The sequence below is a fragment of the Chrysemys picta genome, chromosome 2, assembly GCF_011386835.1.
Source record: "Chrysemys picta bellii isolate R12L10 chromosome 2, ASM1138683v2, whole genome shotgun sequence".
In the NCBI taxonomy this organism is placed as follows: Eukaryota; Metazoa; Chordata; order Testudines; family Emydidae; genus Chrysemys; species Chrysemys picta.
The window spans coordinates 210,057,091-210,083,534 of NC_088792.1; the positions used below are offsets into that span (position 1 = coordinate 210,057,091).

The following is a 26,444-nucleotide window of genomic DNA, read 5'->3' on the forward strand; positions in this document are numbered from 1 at the left end:
CAGACCAATTTGATAGAGTTTTGTTTGCGGAAGGTTAGGCTGCATAGTGACCAAGAGCCAGGTCCATCTCCCATAGAAGTCGATGGGAGTGTTTTCACTAACATCAGTGGGTTTTGGCTTAGACCCTGAATGTGTAATTTATACTAATATTCTTTGTTCTGTTTTTTCTTTTCAAGGTGTCTAGAGACACTGTTCTGGCAGTGCCTAGATTCTGAGCTGCAGTAAGGGTAAATATAAATGCATTTATCTTCCTGACTCTTTAAGTGTTATACTAATGTTCTCTCTGTTTCTCCTTTTTGTTTTTAAATATAGAAGGCAAGAGAACACACAAGCCAAATTTAAAAATTATACCTCTAAAATAAAAATATTGATAAATTATAGCTGCCACCATTTTAAGCATCCTATTTTAAAGATAATTATGCTGTAAATATAAAAATGTATATTTTAATAAAACTTTTAATGCAAAAACAACATTTTAGTTTTATTCCTCGTAATAACCTGTCATTGATTGCATATTTGACGTAGGTGGGGACCTGGTGGAGATCACCCAAAATCTGCATCAGTTGCTATCAGGAGGTGAAAGAAGGTCCAGAGGTTAGGGTGCTAGCCCGGGACTTGGGAGATCTGGGTTCAATTCCCTGATAACCATAGGTTTGCTGTCTGACCTCGGGCAAGTCACTTAAATTCCATGTTTCCCATCTTACCTTCCTATAAAATGGGTATAATCACATTTCCCTTCCTCACAGGGATATTAGGAGAATAGATTCATTAAGGATTGTGAGGCCATATAAGTACTTATGATAGATAGGTGTGCTAGTGTAACACCGACAGACCCCGGTCGTTGGTGGGCAGGATCGAACTGGGGACCTCTGGAGCTTAGTGCATGAGCTAAAAGCTAACTGGCTCTTAGCTAAGGCTGTAGAGTAGACTCATTTTCTCTCTCTCTCTTTCCCCTCCCCTCCCCCCCCCCCCCCCCCCCCGGTCTCAGTGCCACTAGATGGGACAGAACACCACACCCAGGAGGTGTGTATGTTACATAAGGATAATGGGCAGACCTGAAATCACCTCAGTGGTCTTGGACCAGCTGAATTCAATATGCCATGGGATTGAGGAGAGCAGGTGATTAGTAGGCAGTGTGATCCCTGAAAAGTGGGGGAAAGCATTGCAGGACTTAGCTGGGAAGACTGGCTGCAAAAGTGTAGGTGCAACACGTGTAGTTACATGTCCATATTGGAATGGTGTGCAGTGACCCTGCGCAGGTGAGAGCATAGAGCGAAGGGGGTTTATCTGCACTTAAGTCTTTCTGAAATTCTTCTTTTACTCTAGTGCAGGTGAAACACCACCAGCATTAGCAGTGATGGGAGAGAAAATGCCATCTATCACTTGTTCTGTAGTGACATCCTTCGCACTGGAGGGATATGTGTGACGTTTCCCTCTGGTGTTATCTCGACTGGTGATCTGCTGGGCCACTGCAATCCTTGACTCTGGGAGCCAGCCTTATCCTGCTCTGCTGTGAGAACCCCCACTCCTGGGCTGTTCACGCACAGCCTCTGGGATGTAAGCTGCTCCCAGCTACTTGTAAGGGGAAACCTTCTTTTTTTTTTTTTTTTAAACACCAGAAAAGAGAAAATGTCTGTGGGATGCCCTGGCAGGTATGGAGATATACCTATCTCATAGAACTGGAAGGGACCCTGACGGTCATCGACTCCAGCCCAGTGCCTTCACTAGCAGGACCAAGTATTGATTTTTGCTCCAGATCCCTAGGTGGCCCCTTCAAGGATTGAACTCACAACCCTGGGTTTAGCAGGCCAATGCTCAAACCACTGAGCTATGACTGGAGACTTAACTTAATTTCAGATACATCAGTGGCACCCACAGAAATTGGTGAGCTAGATTTTATGTAAAAAATGGAGGTCCCTAATGACTAGGGTTACCATACATCCGGATTTTCCCGGACACGTCCAGCTTTTTGGTCCTCAAATCCCCATCTGGGAGGAAATTCCAAAAAGCCGGACATGTCCGGGAAAATAGGGCGCCGCTCGCCTGGGGCCGGGGCTGGGCCGGAGTCGCTGGGACCAGGGCTGGGGGTGCTCGGCCGCTGGCCGGTGCCGCTCGGACGGGCCGGTGCCCCGGGGCCCGAGCCGAGCTGGAGTCGCCGGGGCCGGGGCAGGCTGGAGCCGCTCGGCTGGAACCGGGGCTGACGCCCCAGAGCCCGAGCTGAGCCGAGCCAGAGACCCCGGGGCCAGAGCTGCTCGGACGGGGGGGCCGGACTGGGCCACGCCTCCCCGCGCCCCACCACCCCTGCCCCAGCTTACCTGCTGCCTGCCTGTTTCAGGCTTCCCGCGAACATTTGATTCACGGGAAGCAGGGGAGGGGGAGGAGCAGGGGGCGGAGCATTCAGGGGAGGGGGCGGGGTTGGGGCAGGGGTGGAGTTGGGGTGGGACTGGGGTGGGGAAGGGGTGTATTCGGGGCGGGGCCGGGGCCCCGTAGAGTGTTCTCTTTTTGTTTTTTTAAAATATGGTAACCCTACTAATGACCCTTAATTAGATTCTTGGTGAAATTTCCAACAACATGGAGAATTCACATATCCCCTGATAACATTATTCAGGGATTACTTACCCATGCAATTATAGTTTTTATTTTAATAAAGTTTCAAAGGTGGAACATCCAGTTGTCTTATGCAGCAAGGTATGGGGAAAGCACACGGATCAGATTTGGGAGAATGTGGGTTGATGGCACTCCTTGTGTGCTGTGAATATCGGCCATCAGGGATTAAAGTTGGTCTCTGCTGAGTAGAGCTGTCGAAATCAAAGCAAACTCAGGGAGTGAAACCTCTCCATTGCAAAGGAGAGTGGTTCCTTTGTTAGGAACAAAAGCAAACCCTGCCCCAAAACAAGTTTCTTATCAGATGGAAGAATTTTTCACTTCACTAGGGAGTTTGGCTGGGAGCACACTGGGTAAGTTTTTTCAGCTCTAAGGAAAGTCCTGTGTAAATAAGAATTTTCCATGGATATAATAATCTCTGCTCCCTCTTCCAGAAAGAATATTAATGCTGCTAGGTATGGGAAATAATACAAAGTTGCCTAAAATGCCTTTGTATAAAAGAATCAGCAAAGGTACCTTGCATGTTCATGGACAGGATACATTCGCTTTTTACTTTATATCATGAGTGTGGACACAATCCAGTTTTTTCCCCCAATTTCATATGCTTTGCATGTCTTAAGTCTTTACTGCACTCTTTCAAGCCAACATACTCCATTCAAAATAAAATCAAACTAACCCTCTTTTTTTTTTTGTTAAGGACGTTTTATGGATAATAGGACAAATTCTGTTTTCGTTTGTACTAGTTTAAATCCAAGTGTGAATAGCCACGTAAGTCAATTTTTTCCCCCTTAGTTAACTTAGGATATATAGCCTTTCCCATAGCTCAGTGGTTTGAGCATTGGCCTGCTAAGCCCAGGGTTGTGAGTTCAATCCTTGAGGGGGCCACTTCGGAATCTGGGGCAAAATCAGTACTTGGTCCTGCTAGTGAAGGCAGGGGGCTGGACTCAATGACCTTTCAAGGTCCCTTCCAGTTCTAGGAGATAGGAAAGTCACCATTTCTTATCAAGCCCCAGGAAGGATGGTTTTGGGGTAACACCACTGGACTGGGACCCAGGAGATCTGGATTCTGTTCTTGGCTCTTCCACAGATTTCCTGTGAGACCTTGGGGAAAGCACATCAAAATAATACATCACTGGAGGGAAGGGAGAATAGATCTTTTAGTGTACGGGAGGTCAGAGTGCCATATTAGAGTCTACAACTAGAATAAACACTGTCAATAACTACTGAAATTTGCAACCATCTTGGCAGCTGTTAAGGGGCATATATGAAATAAGCTTAGTGGTCTCTGGCCCCTTCCTAAATAAAATAAAAGAATTCCCTGTCACAGAAACTACTGCCACAATTGGCACTGATCTCAGCAGAGATTCCAACAACTGAATGGACATGGAGAGTTAACTCCTGTCATCTCATTCCAAAGGAAGGATGAACTGTATTCGCAGAGCTTTGTAGTGAAGCTTGTACTTGCTGCTGCCGGTGCTGTTCTGTGGATAAAACGGTTCAATCAAATGTCAGTGGAAAGACTCCCATTGACTTCGGGGAGTATTGGATCAGGCCCGGTAGAGGATTTCCTTTTATAGGCTCTCAATTTGGTGGACATTAAATTCACTTATTCTTGCAGATTTTTAGCAAATTGGGGGGGGGGGGGAATTAGCTAAGTGTGAAATTGAATTTAGTAACAATACAAGAATGCTCCTGTTAGAATTACGTAGGAACAACTAGTTTGAGAAGGTTTTAATATCTGAGTTAAACACTGAGGTAAGAAAATAATAATCCACCAAATTACACTATATTCCACTAGAGCAAGTTATTATACATTGTAGCAAAGCGCTGAGACAAATGATGGTAAAGGGTTGTTGGCAAAGATGGCTGCTTCGTTCATTAATGAATTAAAGGAAACAAATAATGATGTTCACCCGTAGGGCTGGGGAAGAGATAGTAAATTAATTTAGTCCTTATAAATTTGGGGCTGATGGCACAAATGGCAATTAAGTGCTTAACTGCTATTGACTTTCAGAGGGATTTAGGTGCCTAAGGCCTGGGCCTTTAAAAATCTTCCCCACAGTTTGTAAAGTTCCAGGGCCTGATCCAAAGCTCATTGAAGTCAATGGAAAGACTCAGATCAGGCCCTCAGTTGGTGTGAACCATGCAGTGACTAACACCCAAATTTTAGCTTAGACTAGAGCTGTTCAAATCTTGGGAGCTGTAAATATTTTGGTTTGATTGTATTTGTGGTCTTGAGCATCTGAGACTTTGAGAGTCTTTGACGGTTTTGGTCACATACGGGTGTTCAATGTTATGTGACTTTGACCCTTTAGGAACTTGTGTGAACAATTCTGAAGCTCTAACAGAAACATTGGATACTTTACCAAAAATCCATAGATGGCCACGTGCAGAATTTTGTATTGGATTTTGCTGCCAGAGCACTTCTGGTTTAAGTTTTGGTTTTGACTTCTAAAAGCCCTAAATGGCCAAGACCTACCTGAGAGACCACCTCATTCCTTGTGCCATACTGCCACTGGAGTGACCAGCAGAGGTGCTCAAGCCGAGGTTTCATTGGTATAAATATAAAAGAGCTGTGAACTCTCACAGAGAATGCCAAGCCAGCAGCTTTGGAATATACTCGCCCACATTGGTTTGAAATAGCCAAGTCTGCTGACTTTCATCTTTGTTTCCCCAGGAATTTGAAAATAGAGTTAAATTGCCTGGTTTATCAGTGACGGGTTATCTTAAACTCTACTGCTACACTTAGGATGTATTTTCTAGTTTCATCAAGGGAACACAGGCATCCTTTCAACATTTCTACAAATCTAATAAATTATATAATTAGCCAGCTCTACTCAGAACCCTGGCTAACACCATGCAGAATGTAGACAGGTGGGCGTGTGAGCTTTCTCAGCTTGCTCTCCTCTGATAGTCCTCCCTCCTTGTCCTGCAGCAGTGCACTATTTTAGTATTGGGAGTCTCAACATTGTTTTAATTTGTTTGGTATATGTTGCTGTGTGCTGTACACTAGAGTGAGGCCACATATTCCTTTCTGATCTCAGTCAAAATAAATCTTCAGAGATGAAAGCCTGATCCTTTGTGCCATCTCATCTCCCACCTTAGCTGACAGTAGGCCAGTACTTTGTGTCTGGTTTATGGTGACTCATTGCAAAGTGCTAGAGCATTATAGTAACTTTTCTGTGAAACTCAGCCTGTAGGTGTCACTGTGGGCATGAGAGTGAAGGAAAAACATTTGAGGAAAGGATAAAAGTTCAAGACTGGTCAAAAGCAGCAAATAAAGAAAAGGAAAAGAATGGCTAAAGAATTAAAATCTTACTTACTAGCCACATATTTTCCATGGCATTTCTAGAAGATGTTTGAAAACTGTCCAAGAGAAGATGCTGAAGAAAATTCCAAGTATTAAGGCATTTCATCATTCCAAATATTCCAGGCCAGAAGCTCAGCTGTTGTAACTCGTTATACCTCCACTGACTGCAACAGAGACTCTGGCCCCACAAGTCCATTCGCTTCTAAGTGCCGTGTGTTACTCACCTCATTTATGATGTTGGCAGAAAACCAGAGCAGGCTTCTCTTAAATCCTTTAAAACCACTCATACGAAGTTCTCTGTATTTGCAGATCTAAGTGCTAAAGGTCATCCCGGCTCAAAGCACCCATCCATCCCAGACTATTCACCATCGCCAAAAACAGAGATTTGCTCTGAAGAAAATGCCCTTAAAGCTGGTGCCACAAGAAATTGTGCATATACAGGCTCATCCACCCCCACCCACAATCACACAAGTAAACCAGCTGCAGAAGCTTGAACTGTTTACAGGATATACATTACCTAAGGGTGCCTGCACTTTTGGAAAGGCCTTTCTTACCCAGGTCGTTGCTAAGGCCCAAGCTGACTCTGTCTATGTTATCACGAGGATGACAGTTTAAACAGGCCTTATCACTGTGTGTTCAATCAAGGTTTATGAGGGCTGATAAAGATGTCACCTACTTGCTTTGTGTGTTCATTAAAACTCTATTCCCCCCGTAGGACATAGATATATTCTTATTCTTTTTCTTTCTTTCTACATATATCTTTAGCTCTTGTATGGGGGAAATGTATCCCTCGTGTCAGAGAGATGTCACACTTTTACTTTCATACTCCTCCAAACTGCTGAAAAAAATAAAACCAGGACATTCCAGCTTAGTTGACACAACCTTATCTATCTTTAATATCACAGGTAATCACAATTGCCTATTTAATTTATTCAGTAAACCTCCCTACATTTAGCTTACGTGGCAGTAAAATGGTTTGTATGCAGTTTTAATCTGAGGTACTGTACCATCACTGACACTGCCTTAGGAAAATGTTGCTGCTACTTCTCCTTGTGATAGGATGTACCCATCCAAATATATTGGATAGGGTTCCTGTCTTCCTTCTTCCAATCTACTCAGATTGAACCACATGGCTATGTTTGCCCTATTGCCTTATTATGATTTTGATTACACTTTACTTTACGATTCCATTTATAACTGGTTTGTAAAGGGTTCATAAGTGATAAAAGATGTTACAATCTTGCAGACATCAGTATGTGTTATAGTTGCTTATAAACACATTTGTAGAAAATGTTATGTATGGTTATGAGCTATGATTATAAGTAATCTATTGACATTTAAAAATCTACAACAATCTAAGAATTTATTAAGCATTTATTAAAATAGCTATGGATCATGTATTAACCCTTTATAAACTATTTACAACTGGAACCCCAGTTTACAATGTTGCCAGTGTTTTCTGGTTGTAAGGAGCTGTAATGAAAAATTAAATTTATGAGGAGGAGGCCAAAGTCCTGTCTTGTTCTGTAAGTACCCTCAGTTTCAGAACTTTTTCCTACCTATCTCCTTCTCTTGGCTGCAGTTAAGAATGGCCAGGTAGGGCAGCTGCTTCCAGATCTACTCTTCTTTAGAAAGACCCACACTTCCATTGAATGGAAATATTACCTGTTTTTTAATTAAGCCTTACTGAATGGAAGGCAAACTAGATATACAAGAACATGAGGAATAAATAATAATTACAGGTACACGGCATATTGTCAAAAGAGGGAAACCAAGCAAGTTATTATGCAAAATTTTCAAAAGCACCCAGCTGACTTAGGCAGCTGAAAACTCTAACTGACGTAGGTGCTGACTTACCCACTGAAAATCAATAGGACTTAGACTCTTAAGTGGCTTGGTGCTTTTGAAAATTTGACTCATTAACCCTAACATTATCATAGTCCAAATCTAAAATAAAGGACAGACTGCACATGGCATAAGTCATAAGATAATGGAGACAAGATCAGGGGTGAGGGAAGCCTAACCAAAGACAATTTTTAGTAAAACAAACACAAACAAACAAAAAACAACAATCCCCCCAAACAGACAAAAAAACAGACAGACAATGTTAAGAAACAACAAAACTAGAATCCTCAAAGAGCAAACTTATCAGAGTTAGAATTTTTCTAGGTATCCCAGCAACCTTTCAGCTGACTTTAAAAAAAATCAAGCAAACAACTATGTCTGTCTACACAGGCAGCATATGATACAGTGAAAGATTCTGTACATTACATAAGAGATATCCAGCAACAGTGGAGCAAAACTTCTTTGAGCTGATCAAATAATGCAAAGGTTTATTCACAGGTAATTATTTGGTTGAAAAAAAGAGCCAATATTCATAACAAATATTTATTCGTAATTTGTGTCCATTTATAGAGCATGGCAATGAAAAAGTGTATTTGTGAATCATTGATTTTAAAAATTGCCAAAATTCACAATACCTAATATAAGCACAAATTTTCAGCCAGCTCTGCCCTCTTAGCTGTTGTTTGTGCTTTGATGTGCATCTTAATGTATCAAATTCTGCTCCTCTGCTTATTGATGCCCGTGTTAACAACCTACCTAGATTTAATTGCAAAAATGTGAAATAATGGACATAAATAATATTTCTACTTTATTCATAAAAGTTTGAGGCTAACAGATGATTGCTGCTCAAACCTTGAGTGTTGGGTAACCCTCCCCTGACCCCTGCCAACATGAGTTGAAGAAAAAATCCTTCCCAAGTTCAAATGACGTGATCACTTGTGAATCCCTTGCAACAATCACCATAGTTGAGCATCTGATGCCATTTTGCACCCTGATATACCCTTGATGTCTAAATAATTGTCCTCCCCCACACCTTGATGATTATTCTCCAAAGGACCCCCCCCCCAAAAAAAGCCTCTGTTTAGGCTATATGTAGGGTCTGAAATCTACATTTTGTTTCTGAATTTTTCAGCGTGTCTATATTCCTTCTCATACTTAATTGGAGTAGATCTTTACTTAAGTCTATGATCCTGTTTCGTATTCACATACTGCAAGAAGATTCCCCCAAGCGTCCCATTTTCCATAATGTTTAGACTTAAACACTTCAATCTATCATAATAGCTAAGACCCTCCTTATCTCTGATCAGTTTAGCAGCTCTGCTCTGGACTTTCTGCAGAATTAGTATATCCCCATTGAGGTGAGTCTCCGAAACTGGATGCAGCTCTCCAGGTGGGGTTTGTCCATGGCATCATCTCCTTTCCCTTTCGCTGCAGCCTGTAAGATCCTGTTAGCCTGTCTTGCCTCAAAGAAGCTGTATGTTTCAGCTTCATGCTAGTGCTGACTTGATTTCTCAAGTCCCTTTCCTTGACCAATAGTATTAAATTCCTGTTCTTTACACTGCAGGATATAAATTTCTATACATGTATTCTATACACTTTGCTAGTATTAGAATCCATCAGCCAGTTTTGAGATGACTTCTCCAGTCTGTTTACAGTTTTGTGATGATGTGCTAATGTGCCACTTAAGGTGTTAATGTTATAAATGTTGGTTTCATAATCAAATTTGCCACTCTATGAGGACAGCCAGGATTGCTGTTAGGTCATTAATAACATGAAAAGCAGAAGCCTCAGAAATAATCCTGCTAATGATTTCTACCCATTATGACCCACTGCCATTTACAATGACTTCATGCTTATTATTATAACCCCTATGAACCGATTTGTTATATGCTTCTATTTTGTCTTCACTTTGGCCAGTCTCTGAATGAATCATTTATGCGGTATTCTGTGAAACACTTTGCTATGGTTTAAATAGACACGATACAATTCCCTTGTCAATAACCTTACTGGCTTACCGACCTCTGAAAAGTTACTGTAGAATGGTCTGGCCTGTTTTGTTTTGTTTTTTTGTTAAGCTATGTTATATGGGTTCCAATTTGGGGAAAACTTTTATCAACAAACTGTCTGTCTGTCTTCCTATCATAGTCTCCAGAATTTTACCCTGCATTGAAGCTAGACTAAGGGTATGTCTACATTGCAATTAAAATCTGCGGCTGGCCCATGCCAGCTGACTTGGGCTGTGGGGCTGTTTAATGGCAGTGTAGACTTCCAGACTTAGGCTGCAGCTTGAGCTCTGGGACCCTCCCACCTCGCAGGGTCTGACTTCCTAGTACTAGGGTGACCAGCTGTCCCGATTTTAGAGGGATAGTCCCGATATTTGGGGCTATGTCTTATATAGGCACCTATTACCCCCCAACCCCGTCCCAATTTTTCACAGTTGCTGTCTGGTCACCCTACCTAGTACCCACCTAGCCCATCATATGTTCCACTGTCTAGTCCATTGGTACTTCTACAGTACAGGTCCAAAGGTGGATCTAAAACTGCTATTATGCTAACAGGATTTCTAGAATGTGACAGAGCTCTCTTTATATTGTGGAATATAAACCATCTATTGGAGCTAAGCTTTTTAGTTTTATGAGTACAATGCTATGTTTTGATATGCTCTACTATTATTTATTGCTATAGCATCTAAGGACCCCAAACAGGGATTAGAGTTCCACTGTACAAACAAATAACACATATACAGTCCCTTCTCTAGGGAGCACACTCAGCATGGGAGCACACCTACGCCCATGCATTATTATGGCATATTTATTTGGGGCCTCTCCATCACCCTCTGATATGAATGGTTCAAAGAGAACTTTACTCAGCTCCTAAGCTTTGCTCATGGTGTCAGCGAATGGTTTCCCTGGGTTGGTTTTGGGTGGCCCTCTCTGCTTCCCTTTAGTACACTTTTAAAATGGTTTCTTGTTCGTACTGTTGTCTGCTTTGGTGATGTGCTGGTTTTTGTTTGTTTGTTTAACCATTACTGGTTTACCTGTGGATATTTTTGGAATGCAAAATAAAAATTTTCCTGACTCTGGCCCCTCACTGGGCACAAAATGCCAGGTTCGAAGAAACAAACCATAAAGAGAGGCTGCATAAAGCCAATCTGAAGTATGGTGGTAAGTGACTCTGTCAGAATAATTTCTAGTTTCGGTGTAGTAGTCAGAGTGCAGACTCATGTGCTTGTGCAAGGCATGGAACATTGTTAACTTGCTGGAACATGACCCATGACCACTGTCTGTAGCTAATGTGGCTTTATTGAGCGTGGATTAACTTCTGTTTTCTCATTTAAATCCAGAGAGAGAGGTTCTGTGAGCAAAGTATTGATTTAGGCTAAAATCTAGTGCTAATACAGTACATGGAAATAAATGAGCTTAAACATTAACATGCTCTAGAGGTCACAAGACTATTTCTAACTAGCTTTATGAAAAAAGGCCACAAATCCTGAACTCAGAATAATTGACTCCCCCCGCCCCCATTCTTTCCCTGCTTTAGAACAGGTGATATTTTTAACCAGTTCAGTCTGTCCTTATTTTAACAATCAATGCCTGTTACAGCCCCTCCCACCACCATTATTAAACTGCATATTTTCAGTTATATTTAAACTGAACTGTGCTATTCTAGCTAGCATTGGCAGCGTTGTACACGGTGAGGCCCTTGGGGTAACTACAAACGTGTTGGGGATGTAATGACTGTCCTGCCTTTTCCATGTTGGCAAATGTGAGACGAGTTCTGGCTCGGTGGGAGAGATGCCTGGTATGGAAAAGGTTGAGAACCAATGCTATACACCATCCTCACCACCATTAAACAATACAGCTTGGGACATAATGAAGTATGTCCAAGAATACAGAAATAGGTTGTTCTTAAAGTGTCATGAACCTGTCTTGCATCATAGCAGCAGAGGCTGGGGATGTTTGAAAATGAGTAGACAGAACTGCTGTGTTAAGGGATGATTAGAGACATATTTACCATGGGTGGTTGATCATACTGTGTGATGAAAAACAAGGCAGAAGAGGCTGTACTCTGCCTGTCCTGAGAGGAACCCTCTCTGTATCGTGGGATGTAAGCTTGTTGCATTCAGGAATAGAAGGGCAATTATGGGTGTTCTTGGGTTGCCACCAGCCAACCTCATCAGCCCCGGCCCTCCAAACTACCAATCCAAGTTGAGGTGAATTGTATGGGGGTTAACGCTCTGTTAGATTCTCAGTGTTGCCAGACTCTGGCCCAGTATAGAGGGCCTGCCCTGAACTTTTGTCTCTATTGAGTATATACGGAACACTTTCTATGGCTGATCACAAATGGTTTTATGTGCGTATAATTTACTCTTCCTAAATTAATTTTGGTGATTGATTCCATAACTCGAACTCTTTCATCGTCAAACATACTCAAATTATAATAACACCACTAATTTATAACCCAGAAACTGTAATTGTTTTAAAAAGCCAAATTGTGTAATGCATATGGTGCAGAACAGCCACAAGGTTTACTGTTATTATCCTTGTCCTCTCTTCCCCACATTGCTGCTGTCACTCACTGTACTATGTCTACATGTAAATAGTAAGCTCTGTGGGACTGCGTCTGTCTCTCTTGTCTGTGAAACACCATGCCCCTTGCTTTTTATTACTTATTTCATTACATGAACACACATCCATCAAAAAGGAACACCTAACCCTGGCTCTAAGCACTCCTTGGTCATTCTTAAATTCACAATCTTTATACAAACCATTTCTCTAACTCCTCCTTCGACCATTAATCAGTGTATTCACAGCCCGCAATAACCCAGCAGCAAAGAACATAGTTTAAGATCTTTACAATCTCCCACCAGAACCTTCCCATTCTCACATGGCCAGGGAAAACAAAATAGGCCTTGCAGCATGCCTGAAGGTCAACAAACTAGGCTTTTTCAGACCAAGAGGGTTGGAGGAGTCAGTTGCAAAACTGGGAAGCCCTGGGAAGCCCTCACAAAACTGGGAAGCCCTCACAGAGAACACCCTCCCTGCTGCTCCTGCACCCTCTTACGAGTGAGGCTTCTCTCAGGTACCTCCATTGAGCACAGCTGTGGCAGTGTGGCACAGGAAGCGAGGCATTTGTCTGCTCTGTAGGCCCCATGCCACGTAGGGCTTTACAGGACAAAACCAATACCTGTCAGTGGCTCTGTATAAATAAGCAGTAATCCCTTCACACAATATATGCCAGGTTTTTCTGGTGTCCCTCCTGAGAGTTAGCTGGTACTTTAATTGACTATCCTAACAGCACAGCTGAGTGAGTCCTTGTTCATCTTTTAAACTCTCTGGTTGAAGATAATAACTTCCTAAGTCACTATTGTATGACACAGGCTGTATGTGATCATACCATCGTGTGTGCAAACTGGTGTCACTTTAATTAAACCTTCTTTCCCACTGGCCGTCAGTAAGTCTTTGCTCTGTCTTATGAAAGATTTTTCACCTGAACAAACTTCACAGCTGTTGTCTGCCAAATGGCCAGACATCACTCCTGGTGGAGTTAGCTTGGTAACAGAGTTCTCCATCTTCCATACTTGAAATTGCTCCGTGTGAACTCTTTCCCCTCTAGGTAGGATCCCTGTGATGTGCAGGTAGCGAATTGGTAGCTATAATAATAAATATTTGTCTATAAGGCTCCCAAAGGCCTTTGACCACTGACACTGAAGAGGAATCAAAGTAGAGCAAAGAGCTCAAGTGCAGGATCGAAAGGCAGAAATGGTTACATTGGAATCCTGGCACTGTCAGTGCTGACCCTGGCATCTGCTTTGGGCAAGTCACTTAATTCCTCTTCTTTTGGTTTCCCATCGGTGACCTGGGAACAGTAATAGTCTACGTCCTGTGGGCACTGTGGTAGTTATCATTAGTCAGTGTTTGTAAGGTGCTTTGAAGATGACAAATATGATAGAAGTGCTAATTATAATATCTTATCTAAGGTTTTTGACTTATTGTTTTGGCATTTGTTGTTCAAATATTGCAAATAGAAGACCTGGACTATATGCCATGGCCCAGTTTCTCAAACTATAATGAGTACGATAGAAATAATTATAAGTAAATTAAATAATTGTTAGAAAAGATAGTACAGGAAGAAAAAGATCGAAAAACTCCCTCCCTCCCCTGCCCCAAAATGTACAACAAAGAAAGCCAGTGTTAGCATTTCTCTGGTCCAGCCCGCAGCGACGGGAGGGTTTCTCTAGGATGGAGTCTCTCACGCATACATCACAGCAACAGAACAGCACATTTGTTTAGTATAAAATATTAGAGTGCAAGCAGAAGTAGTCATGGGAAGGATTTAGTTCAGCTTGATTTCTGGTCTGTTACAGGCACTCTGGCAGATCTTTGGCACTGGGGCCTGGAAGTAAATGGAGCGGCCTAAATTACATGGGGAACATGGACCCTAGTCAGATATGTGCCCTTTTTAAAATGCAAATTGATAAATAAACATTGAAACAATAGGGCTCAGCTAATCCTTTTACAAAGGGCAAATTGCTAATCTAACTCCCCAGCCACAATGGCTGCTTCATGTAAACAATAGCTGCATTTATACCTTATGTTTTACTTGTAAACTGACATGCAAGAGAGTCTGAATGGGTTTAGGCTCACCTGCCTCGTGGGGGGAGAGCTGCTAATCCTTTCATTCTCTGAACATTCAATGAGCAATACTGCCATCTGATCACACTGAGGAGAGAGCCCATGCTGTTTTGCCAAATTGTGGCCATGTTAGAGTTAACTCAGGTGGGGCTTTAACAATGTAGCCAGTGGTTTTGGTAAAAAGAGGGGGAGAGAGATCTATTCAATATCCTAATTTACACTCGGCACCCAGGGCCTGACTTGCAGAGGTGCTGAGCACCCAAAACTCCCACTGACTTCAGTGACCCCCGCCCCCCGTTTCCTGCCGCTGAAAGTGTGACGTGCCCTTTGTGATGAATATGGTCAGCTGGAAAGCTATGCCAGAGTGCATCTTTAACTGCTTATGCCCAGGTGGCAGCTTCATTGTTAAAGCTCAGCAGGGGTGTTAAGGGGTCTGAGCATCATTGCTCATGGAGAGCTAGGAGACTAGAGTCTGGGTTTTACACAGGGCTGTCATACAGGTGAATTAGTGTTGACTAATTAATTGACAGACTGTGGGAGTCTTTGACTTGTCTGACGCATGCAGATTTTGTTAGCTTGTGGAAATCTTGGGTAAATCCTGGGTTGGAGTTTTGTACCCAGCTTCTCGAACTGCTCCTTCCCCTTTGGATTCTCTAGCAATGGCCTAGAAGATGAGATCAAATGAAATTTTCTCTTGCTGTATTTTTTTTAAGTAGAATAGTGGTTTTGGATAGCACCTCTTACTCCAGGCTTCCCAAAGTGCCTGTCAGTAATAACTTAAATACAGGGAGAACAACTGCAGGGCTCTCCAGCTAGGGACATTTTACATGAGGGCAATTTCAGAAATGAACAAGGGGAGTTTTAAATTGAAGTGTCTAATTATAAATCCTATCACAAAAGTGCTTCACCAGTCTTGTGGAGGGTGAACTTTGAAATGCCCCAAACTCTTAGAGTTCCTTCTTCAAAACAACCAACATCAGTTATATGTGACGGTGCAGGTGGGAGGGGAAAGTCAGGATATTTAAGCCTTGTCCTGCTACCTCCCCAGACTCAGAGGGAGTCTGTTCTTAGCCTCCTGACATCATTCACTCCCTTTTCAGATTTAGATTCTGGATATTCTGTTTCTCAAGTGCCAGTGAGTGCGGCTGAGTCTTGCACTCCACAAATCTGTCAGCCTATAGAATGCTGCTCAGAAAGTACTGGGACTTGTTACGATGATGATGAGGCACAGAATTATGTTCACATCATACAAGTGCCTGAGGGTGATGGAGTAGGTGAAGGGCTGAAGGATGCTGTTGGTATTAGAGAAGTCACAGGACTGCATGCTGAACAGGGACCCACTGCCAGGTATAAAAGACATACTCCTCCTTCATGAACAGGAAGTGTGTAAATCAGGTAAAGGATAGTTCTTAAAAATATATATTCTGGCCCAGCAGGTGGAAAATAAAATAGTTTTCTCTCTCTCTCTTCTCTCTCCTCCCCTCCTCCTCCCCCCCCTCCCAGCCCCAAAGCTGGGACTTAGGTCAGTGTGCAGTTACAATGAGGATGACTATGGATTTTTCAAACTACAGATGAATTACATAACTTCGACAGAATGGAAATGATTTGTTTGGAAGGATTTTCTAATCTATAGAGTGCATTTGGATCTTTATTAAGACTATATTTGATACTTATAGCCAATCTGGGCTAGGGATTCATTCCCCCCTCACTGTTTCATTTATCAAATCCATTGAGATGCAAACCCACTTGACAATCCTGATCTTTTCATACCTTTTGAGGAACATGATATTGGACATTTATGATATTCAATAAATATAATGAAGAAAAAATATTCTTTACAAATATCTCTCATGCGGGTAGTGATAATGACTTTGCATTGAAAATATGTACATTCATGTGTTTCACATGTTTCTGATGTGACAATAGTTATTTCATCTAAATTTTCAGTAAAACAAGTGGTGGAAGGTGTGTGCAGATTGAAGAAAAGGAACTGCAAAATTCTCAAATGCTTTTAGGTGTGTGCATGTGTGTATAAGGTAGGGGTGTGTGTGTGTTTGTGTTAGTGTTAGAACTGGTTGGAAAATGTTTATTTCTGGGGGAAAAAAATTGGACAAAACCAAAACATTTTTTGTTTGTTTTCTTTGACATTTTTCAGGTTTTTATTTGAGAAAGCATTTTTAGGTTTTGGATTTTCAGCTTTTTAACAAAAATCTGTAAAATTACTGAAATTGGGAATTTATTATGAAAATGTTAGTTTACACAAAAAAGTCATTGTCTTTCTTAAAAGAAAGCCACTCTTTGATAGGAAATATTTGACCCTCTGTAGTGTATAAATATGTATATACCATATGCAGTAGTGATATCCATGTGAAAATTGGCAGATGCATGTGATAAATATTATTTATCACATTGTTCTGTATGTATTTTGACCAGCTCATTTGCCCTGTACTTACTAAATCTCTTGGACTAATTCTAACATTCCAAACCTCTGAGTACCTTCAAACAGACACCATTTTATTGTAAATCAATGTGCCAGAGAAAAATTCTATCTTTCTCCTGAAATTACACAATGCAATTGGAGAAGGGACTTGATTCCTAGCTGCTTATTGGGGGTGGGAGGGAGGGCACAATAATCCATGTAAAGATACATCTGGGAGAAAGGAGAGACTGGTAGAGGGATGGAGCTCACTCAAAAAAAAAAAAAAAAATAGCTGGTGGCTGTGGTGATAACCGGTCCCCTGCAATGGTTGTAGCTTATGCAATTTGGAATTATTTTAATGCATGAGAACCAGAAAGGGAAGCTGACTAGAATCATAAGCAAAGATGACTAGTGTGTTTTTATTGTCCAAGCTGACTGAAATGCTAAAAGGAAATGTGTAACTTGCAAAACACTTGTAGTTTAAAAAAAAAAAAATCTAAGGGCATGCTAGGTGCTGTGTACATACAGAGTAAGGGAAGCCCCTACCCAAAACATCGTGCTGTCTAAGGCCTTGTCTTCACTACAAAACAAAGTGTATTCTTAACTCAAGTTAGCTAACCTGAGGTAAAATCCTAGTGAAGACAAGGCGGCATGTAGTTTTCACATGAGTTATCGGGTCAAGTTACAGACTAAAGGGGAAAAAAAGCATGATCTTTACCTGCTAACTTGTGTGAAAACTACACACTGCCTTGTTTTCAAAAGGATATTACCTTGAATTAACTTGTGTTAGCTAAGTTGAATTAAGGACACTTTTTCTTCAGAATTATCTCCAGTTTATTGAGGAGGAACTGAGACACAGGGAGATGAAGCACTAATCCAAGAAAACACAGGAAGTCTGTGGCCAAACTCGGAACTGAACCCACACCCCGGGTGATGCAGTCCAGTACCTTAAGCACAAGACTATCCTCCTTTCCTTTTTACCTGCAAATGGAGAGAATTTGATCTGGAATCAATGCAATGTAATAAACCTTGAACTCCACAATGTCAGAGTAGAACTGCACTTTAAAAATGTTTAGCATAGTTCATGTCCCTTTAACTGTACGTGTCTTTAAAAAACAATTGATCAAGGACACTTATCAGTAGTTAAAAAGCATTTTAGTTTAAATTGCCAGATGTTTCTGTAGACGTTTTAAAGACTGGGTTTTAAATTAATTTCCCCTTTGAATTCAGTTCCTTGCTTACTACAGTAGTTTTGGTTTATTTTATTTTTTGGTAATAAAGAGGTGTAGGTCAGAAATTGGGTTTCTTAAACCTGAATCTCTCATTATTTGCAGCAGCAAGTGTGTTGTTTGGAGTCCCCTTTTGTGGGGGTGCCAAGCAGCGAGGGCTTGGGTGCTCATTGCTAGGATAATTCACTCCTGGTCTTCTTGAGCAAACAGTTATGGCAACTTCACTCACCTCACACCCAGCACAGCTGTTAGGACTTTTCTCTGAGAGCTCCAGATGACTGGTTGTTACTCCACAGAACCGGAAGGCTACCCAGGAAGCTTGTCATTGTCCAAAGTATGCATGGCTGTCACTATTACAAAAGGGGTCTTGTTATCAATCAAGCAGGCGTTTAGGTGACTAGTTCTTGTTCTAGGCACAAAGAAAAAAAATCTCTGTATGTTCTGAGGAGACAATATCCCTTAGCAGCATTTTAACCCTTATATATTTGTTTCCCTCAACCTAAATCCTTAATGTAATTTTCCAAAGTGTTGAGTGCATTCCCAGCGGGAGTGTGTAGGACTAGGCTGCAAGCCTGGACAGACTTCTCAATCATTCTCTGTCATCTCAGTTTTTTTAGTAAATCTCCAGCTGCTATGGTTGGGAAGAAAAGAAAACCTTCCAAATGTGAATATAGCCAATGCAGAAATGTCTGCTTCAATTTGCAGAGAGACTGAAACAACAGCTCTGAGGTGTGATCAGTCTCGTTCATTTCAAGAGATACTAACTCAAATGCCAGTGATGAAAGTTTAAATGTCAACATTGTGAACTATGTCACTGCTCATCAAAGCATGTAAGAAAGGAGAGGGAAATATACTGTCAAAATGTACACTTGTGTGTTTCCCAAAGTGGTGGTGAGGCACTGGAAGGAGTAGCAGGGGGGCTGCCGAGTCAACATATAAATGATGAAGTGTAGGCCTTCAGGGTTGCAGGAGAGGCAAGGAGGAGTGGGGGGAACACTGCTTTAATGTGTGAAGAACACAGTCTTCCATAAACTCATCGCTTCTTGCAGTGATGCCTGTAAGGGAAGCTCACCAAATCAGCACAGATGAGCTCCCAAGCTTCAGAATGCACTTCTGCAAAGTCACTGCAGTGTGTTTGGGAGGTGTGATCCTCCCCAGAGAGCAGGAGGTTTGCTGACCAAGACACCTGCTTGGGGCTGGGGAGTGTTTTTATTGTTTTGCTGTCTCTATGCCAATAGCTCTGAAGCTAGCTATCCAGGTGACTGGCAAGGTCACCCATATGGATTAGGGCAGTTTGGAAGTCCCATCTGAAATCCACAAGCCTCTCACTAAAAGAGGAACTGAAAAAAGGCCAAAGCCAGCAAAAACTGAACAAGAAATAAGCTCCTAACCCGAGAAAGGAAGAGAGTTTCCTGGGAAATAAAGAATTAGTTGAACTTTAAATATAAATCCAGACACCCTGAGCCAGCTCTATTAACTCAGAAAAACTTAGGCCAATAGAAGTTGAGTGGAGAGAAAAGATTAAATCAATCCTGGATGACTGAGTGGCGTTGTTAATTATTTATATTGAAGTGGTACTTAGAGGCTCCATTGTGCTAAGCATGATAGAAACACATAGTGAGAGACAGTCTCTGTCCCAAAGAGTTTGTAGTCTAAATAGACCAGCTAGACAAAGGGTGGGAGGGGAGCCAGGCCCAGAGAGAGGTGAAGTGACTTGGAAAGGTCACACAGCAGGTCAGTGTCAGAGGGATGAAGAGCGCTCCAGACTCCCAGTCCAGTGCCCTAGCTGCTAGACCATATTAGCTCTCAGGGCAGCGGAGCTACTGTATTTATCTGGCTGCAAGAGAAAATCCTGGCAATACAATTTGAAGTATATATGGAGCAAAAGTTGTATGGCACCTGAAGAGAACTTTCTGCAGCAGCAAGTATTGCATTGACTCATTTATGTCATTAGTGTAATGACCCAGAAAGCTGGTATTTGATTCAGGACTGAAAAGCTTGCTAAATTGGTCCATAATTCATATGAATGCCCTAGGAGGGCATAACCTCATTCAGTGGTAGCCAGTTATGAAAGGCATGACACCTAGCAAGAATCACGTCCACATAGATTGTATGTGTGACTCAGTACTTGCTTGACTGGAACAGTTTTGTGCTATCCCAGTCCTTAACTTCTCTGTGCATTGTTTTCCCTATCTGTAAACCAGGGATGATAATACTCTATCTCAGAGGTGATGAGGCTTCATTCATTAGTGTTTGTAAAATGCTTTAAGGTAGAAGGCATTACAGAAGGGCCCTATTTATTTATAGCCTGTGCTGCAGTAATACCAGGGATATATTTGAACTAGCCACATAACCATCTTGATTCAAAACTAATATTGGATGCTAATAGGGAAAATAGTATTAAAATAAAGTATGTATGGAGTTTCCTGGGTTTTCCTCTTCAGCCCAAAATGTTTTTGCCCCTAAAGAGACCAAGTCATGCTTTCCTTGTGGTTCCCTTGTTGAAAGTCTAGTGCAACTCCAATAGAATCTGTCAACTGATCTTTGGTTTCTATGGGAGCACCAGGAACCAATAGACCCAACTTCTCTTTTATGAAAACTAGCTAACTAGAACCATTTGAAAATGTTCAGCTGATGTTTCTATCAGGGTTATCAAGGTCATAACAGTCTTGAGGCTTCTGGCAACACAGTCTTTGCTAACCATATTTGAAGGGAGACAACAGGTATTATATTTACCTGACTTGTACACATAGTTGAGTAGATTAGTGTCTCAGTGTTCTTGGGACTAAGGCCATATAAACCTTTGAACTGGGGGGGGGGGGGTTATTAAGCAGATGCTTTGATCACATGCAGTAAGAACCCCCTCTGGATCATCACCCCAAATTGGAACTTCACTGAGAAGGAAGACAGAGAGAGAGAGAGTGAGTACGGGAGAGTTGATGTTTTTAAGGTACTTGCAAGAATTTAAATATGTTTAAACACTTGGGAATATTTTAAAATCTGTTTGACTCTTTTCTCTTTCTTTAGTTACATAAAGAATAGGCAGCTTCTAACTGGAGGGTAATGTACCAGATGCAGATTGTTAGAAGTTTGTAAGTTCCTCTCCAATTTTTCTCTTGTTCCAATTCACTTGTTTTATTCCCCAGCTCTGTGAGCTGCAAAGCTGAAGTCATCTTTCAGTCGGTAGGGAAGTCCCTCATTTCCCGTCCATGTCGTCTCCATTTCTGGAATAACAGTACTGGTATTTTAATGCATGTTCCTGTAATATGCTCCCATCCTAAGGGTTCAACTTGCACGACACAACTCTAAGAAACGTGAAATGGTCCAGGGGAAAAGGACAAAACTGGTAAGAAGCATCCCTCTGAGGAGACCTTTTTAAAATGTCGTCAGATGTAGTTTACAGGAGGAGGAGATGGCAGGGGGTTGTGATAAAGTTTTACAAACTAATGGATATTAAATTGATCTAGTCCATTTCAGCCAGTCCTATAACATAAGGGCATTAAGTTGTTTGATGAAATTAACTTGGTACACTTGAAACACTTCCTTAAGTAGTGTATAGACAAACTATGGCATTCACTGCAATGGGAAATCACTGAGATGCACACTGTATAGAAAGATTTAAAAGGAGACTTCATATATACACACACACACAAGTACTGTCTGACATAAGCAACTGCTTTCATTTAGCAAGTAAAGTAAAAAATGCTGCCAAGGATGACAATTCTCATTACTTCAGGTTTTAAACCAATTTCTTGGTTTACCTATATTTCCCCCGATAAAGAATTACATAATTGGCCAGGTTACCATTGCATTGCATTTTTTGGGTACCTAGGCATGTAGATTAATCCAAAACCATGGATTAAGCAGGACTGAGTGTATAGTCACTTAAAGTTCTCAACTTCCATGGCCAGCCAATGGTGAGTGAAGCATTCTTAAAGCATAGAGCAACCTTGATCTCAGTCACGAGCCTTCCGTAAGAAGAGTAGAATCTGTATCAATCCTAGAGAGGACATATGGTTAATATTACACTGTCTCATTTATGAGTGCATTTGAATTGCTTATCTCTTTCATGTGTTGATCAGCTTTTGGTTGGCTAAGGAATTGTATTGTGTTTTAACATGTCATTATTATTATTATTATTTATTATTTATTAATTTGTCAGACAGTAGCACCTAGAGGCACTGACTCTGGCTGGTTACCCATTATGCTAGATACTGTACAAATATAGGAAGAGACTGTCCCTGACTCAAAGAGCGTAAAATCTAAATAGGCAAGACAGAAAAAGGGTGGGGAAACAGAGGCATAGAGTGACAAGTGAAGTGAGTTGTCTGAGGTCACATAGCAGCTCAATGGCAAAGCCAGGAATAGAACCCAGGTCTCTAAAACCCTAGCCCAGTGCCCTATTTATTAGACAATGCTGCCTAAAGCACCTATGTCCCTAGCTGTTGGTTGTCATTTTCAATGTTTGGGTGAATTCTTAATCTCACTGTTAAAAATAACTTGTTACATCCCAACCAGTTCTTAGCCCTTCCACTTGGCAGTGGGCAGAGTCTAGGAGTTGAGGCTTGGACAGATATTAAAGTACATTAACTTCAGAGATCTGTTAAGCAAATTTCCCATTACCGAAGTGTATCTACAGACAAAATAATTACGTGACTGTGACTACCTCAACAAAATATAGTATGTTGTTGTTCCTGAAAGGTCCACCTTTCGGGAAGGATGGCACCTCACCCTCCAGTCACCATTCCTGATGCTGCAATACATTCCCAAGAAGAGATGCTTAAAAGGCAGCAATGTTGGGGAGGACAGCAGTAGCCTGGTTGTGATCCTGACAGGTACATTAAGGCCTGGTCTGCACTTAAAAATTAGATCCATCTAGCTATGTCACACAGGGCTGGCTGTGAAAAATTTTGTGCCCTCAGTGTCATAGTTAGGTCGACCTAGACCCACACACCTAAGTCAATGGTAGAATTCTGTCAACCTAGTTACCACCTCTTGGAGAGGTGGATTTACTACAGCAACAGAAAAACCCCTTCTCTTGATGTAGGAAGCACTACGCTACATCACTACAATGGTGTAGCTGCAGCTGTGCTACCGTAGTGCTTGTAGTGTAGACATAACCTGGGTGTGGGGAAGAGGGCGAGGATATACACAGGTGCCCTGTATGGCTTAGAATCATCCTGCCACTACATTTATTTCACTACAGTATAAACTATGTAAAGCAGACAAATGAGACTGAATGAAAAGTTAGATATTTCCCACTTTTTCTAACCAGCTGAAGCCTGTATTGTACCAGCACTTCTTGGTTCTTATTTTTAATTGCTGAATTCAACATCTGTGCCACTTCAGTGTTAACCAACAATTATTTTCGTCTTTCTTCCTTTATTAGTAATATTGTATACCACAGACAAAGCACTCCACTCTGTACAAGACACAAAGTACATACAGTCTTGGACCCCAGTAGCTCACAGTACAAGATAGCTGCAGGAAGACGAGGCTGAACTGAGAAGCAGTAAAGAGGGGAGTAATGTGTAATGCATTCCTTTCTTCCCATTCAGTCCAGTCAGTATTCCGGGAACAACAACAATAATACTTTGCACTTCTATTGTAAAGGCCTGGGCATGGGCAGCCAGAACTAGTGGGTGGAGTCAGAGTCAGGAACCAGAGCTGAGGGTCAGGGGTCAGAGCGGGACTCAGGAGCCAGAAAAAGAACCAGGCTGGAGCGGGGCTGGGAGCAAGGCTTGTCCTAGCACCCAGCTGGGGGTCTGCCTTGCACAGACAGCTTCCTGGTATCCCCTCCAGGCTTAAGTAGTAGTCCTGACCAAGCAGGGACCCTGGCAGCACTGCCAATCAGGCCCTCTGTGGGGGGCACATCCTGTCCTGCTTGGGACCACAAGGCTGACAGCCTGTCAATTGCTCCTCTGCCAGAGCTGTCCGGTGGTGTGGCTGTAGCAGTCACTCAGAGACTGGCAGATCCAAGCTTTAGACCTGCAGATCCTTGCATCTGTAGCACCTTATACCTGAGGATTTCTCTGATCTTAGCAAACACTAATGATTTAATTCTCACAACACCCCTCCATGCGAGGTAAGTATTGTCCCTATTTAACACATGAAAACAGAGGTCATTGGGAGCTGCGTGCGCTCAGAAAATCAGGTATTATAATGTGTCTAAAGTTGGGCACCCAAATACTGGATCACCCAAAATTAGAAGCCACTCTGAAAATCTGGATCTAGTGACTTGTCCAGAGTCACAGCAGGTCAGCAGTAAACCTGGGAAATGACTTCCGTTCTCTTGACATTTAAAGGGAGATTTTCGAAGGCACAAAGGGCATTTAGATACCCTTTGGGAGTTGGGTGCCTAACTCCAATTTGTGTCTCTGAAAATCAACCCCTACTTATTGATCTGTACAGTAGCTCCTGAAGGCCCCAGTGAAGACCAGAGCATCATTGTGCTAGGCGCTGTACAAACACACACTGGTCGTAAGATAGTCCCAGCCCTGAAGAGCCTGCAGTATGAATGTGTGTAGACTCCTAAGTAATGCTCCCCTTCCTGGGACATGCTTCTATTAACCCTTTTTAATAAACATATATTAAAGCAACAAAGTAATGTAATCTGACAGGCAACTGAAGAGCTATGGTGTGAGGAGGCGGGGCTAAGATGAACTGGTGTGAGGAGTGTCTGTTCGTTGATTTTTTTTTTTTTAAGTATAAAGTGCACTGAATACAAAGGTCTCTTGGCACAAGCTAGAGTGCAATATTTCAGAACACGAAGACCAAGATTTTAAAAAATGGGAGCCTAAAGATCGGATCCTCAGTCTAGAGTTAGGTTGTGACATAAAAAGTTCACTGAAGTCAGTGCAAAGATGCCCATTGTTTTTGATGGGTTTGAATCAGACCCTCAATGATGTGATTCACAAAACTCCTGAGCACCCAGCAGCCTCAACTGACTTCATAATCAGCATATTTTAAAATCGGGCTGTTTACATAGGTGTCTAACTATGTGTTTAAAAAGCTAACACTAAGTGCCCAGTTTTGTTTGAAAAACTTGGCCCAAATATATGAGATTGATCGATGTCAACTAAAAAGACCCTGGCCCGTAATAAACTAAATACTAGCAATCGTTGCTTTTATTTGTTCATGAACAGCCTGTGGAATTCAGATTTATTAGCTATTTGAAATTCAGAAATTTCTGTGATTCTTGGGCAACAGAGCGCTCAGGCAATGATGGAGATATTTGTAATTCACACTGTCTTTGTAAGTCACAAGGGATTGTTCTGTCTCCCTGAGTGAGCTGGGAATTGACTCCAGATCTCCTGAATCCCATTTAGTTTCTTAACACCAAGACCATGTTTTTTAACTTGTCTGTGAATGTTTTTGCCTGCAAGTATGGAGTATGGGTGTACAGAGGTCTGTTGGAGAATGCTTGTTGCCTGTAGGAGTAAAGGAAGTGACAATGAGCTAGGCTTTGATCCTGGTGGATGAAGGATTTTGTTGTGTTTCAATGAGACATTTAAACCTATCTTGTTTGTTTTTAAATCTTCCTCATTCAATGGTCCTCCTAGCTACATAGCCCTGATCAAAATGAATATCATAGTGGGATATACAAATCCCAAATACAGCAAATCTTCAAAATCAAAGGCATTTTGATGCTCATAACTTTGTTGACACCAGGCTTACCACTACAGCCAGTGTTTCTGCTCATATCAGTCATAGAAAGCCATCTTTATAACAGCTTCTTTTTGATAGTATTAGTAATAGTTCCATCTTAGAAGGCAATTGGGAAATCAGTAGACACCCCACGAAACTCCCCCTTAAAAAGAACAGGAGTACTTGTGGCACCTTAGGCCAGGTCTACACTAACCCCCTAATTCGAACTAAGGTACGCAACTTCAGCTATGTGAATAACGTTGCTGAAGTTCGAAGTACCTTAGTTCGAACTTACTTCGGTCCACACGCAGCAGGCAGGCTCCCCCGTCGACTCCGCGGTACTCCTCTCGTCTAGCTGGAGTACCGCAGTCGACGGCGAGCACTTCCGGATTCGACTTATCGCGTCCAGACAAGACGCGATAAGTCGAACCCAGAAGTTCGATCGCTCGCCGCCGAACTACCGGGTAAGTGTAGACCTACCCTTAGAGACTAACAAATTTATTTGAGCATAAGCTTTCGTGGGCTACAGCCCACTTCATCGGATGCATAGAATGGAACATATAGTAAGGAGATATATATACACATACAGAGAACATGAAAAGGTGGGAGTTGCCCTATGGTTGCCCTCCTTACTAAATGTTCCATTCTATGCATCCAATGAATTGGGTTGTAGCCCACAAAAGCTTATGCTCAAATAAATTTGTTAGTCTCTAAGGTGCTACAAGTACTCCTGTTCTTTTTGCGGATACAGACTA

General features: G+C 41.9%; 1 long non-coding RNA gene across 1 annotated transcript in view; it reads right to left on the reverse strand.

Moving 5' to 3' along the window:
• LOC135981041 (uncharacterized) overlaps window positions 1-6,436 on the reverse strand; it is a 30,859-nt gene extending 24,423 nt beyond the window's left edge. The window contains exon 1 of the long non-coding RNA XR_010598014.1: window positions 5,928-6,436. This is a non-coding gene — a long non-coding RNA (uncharacterized LOC135981041). The remainder of the gene's footprint in view (window positions 1-5,927) is intronic.
• Window positions 6,437-26,444: the final 20,008 nt, after the last annotated feature.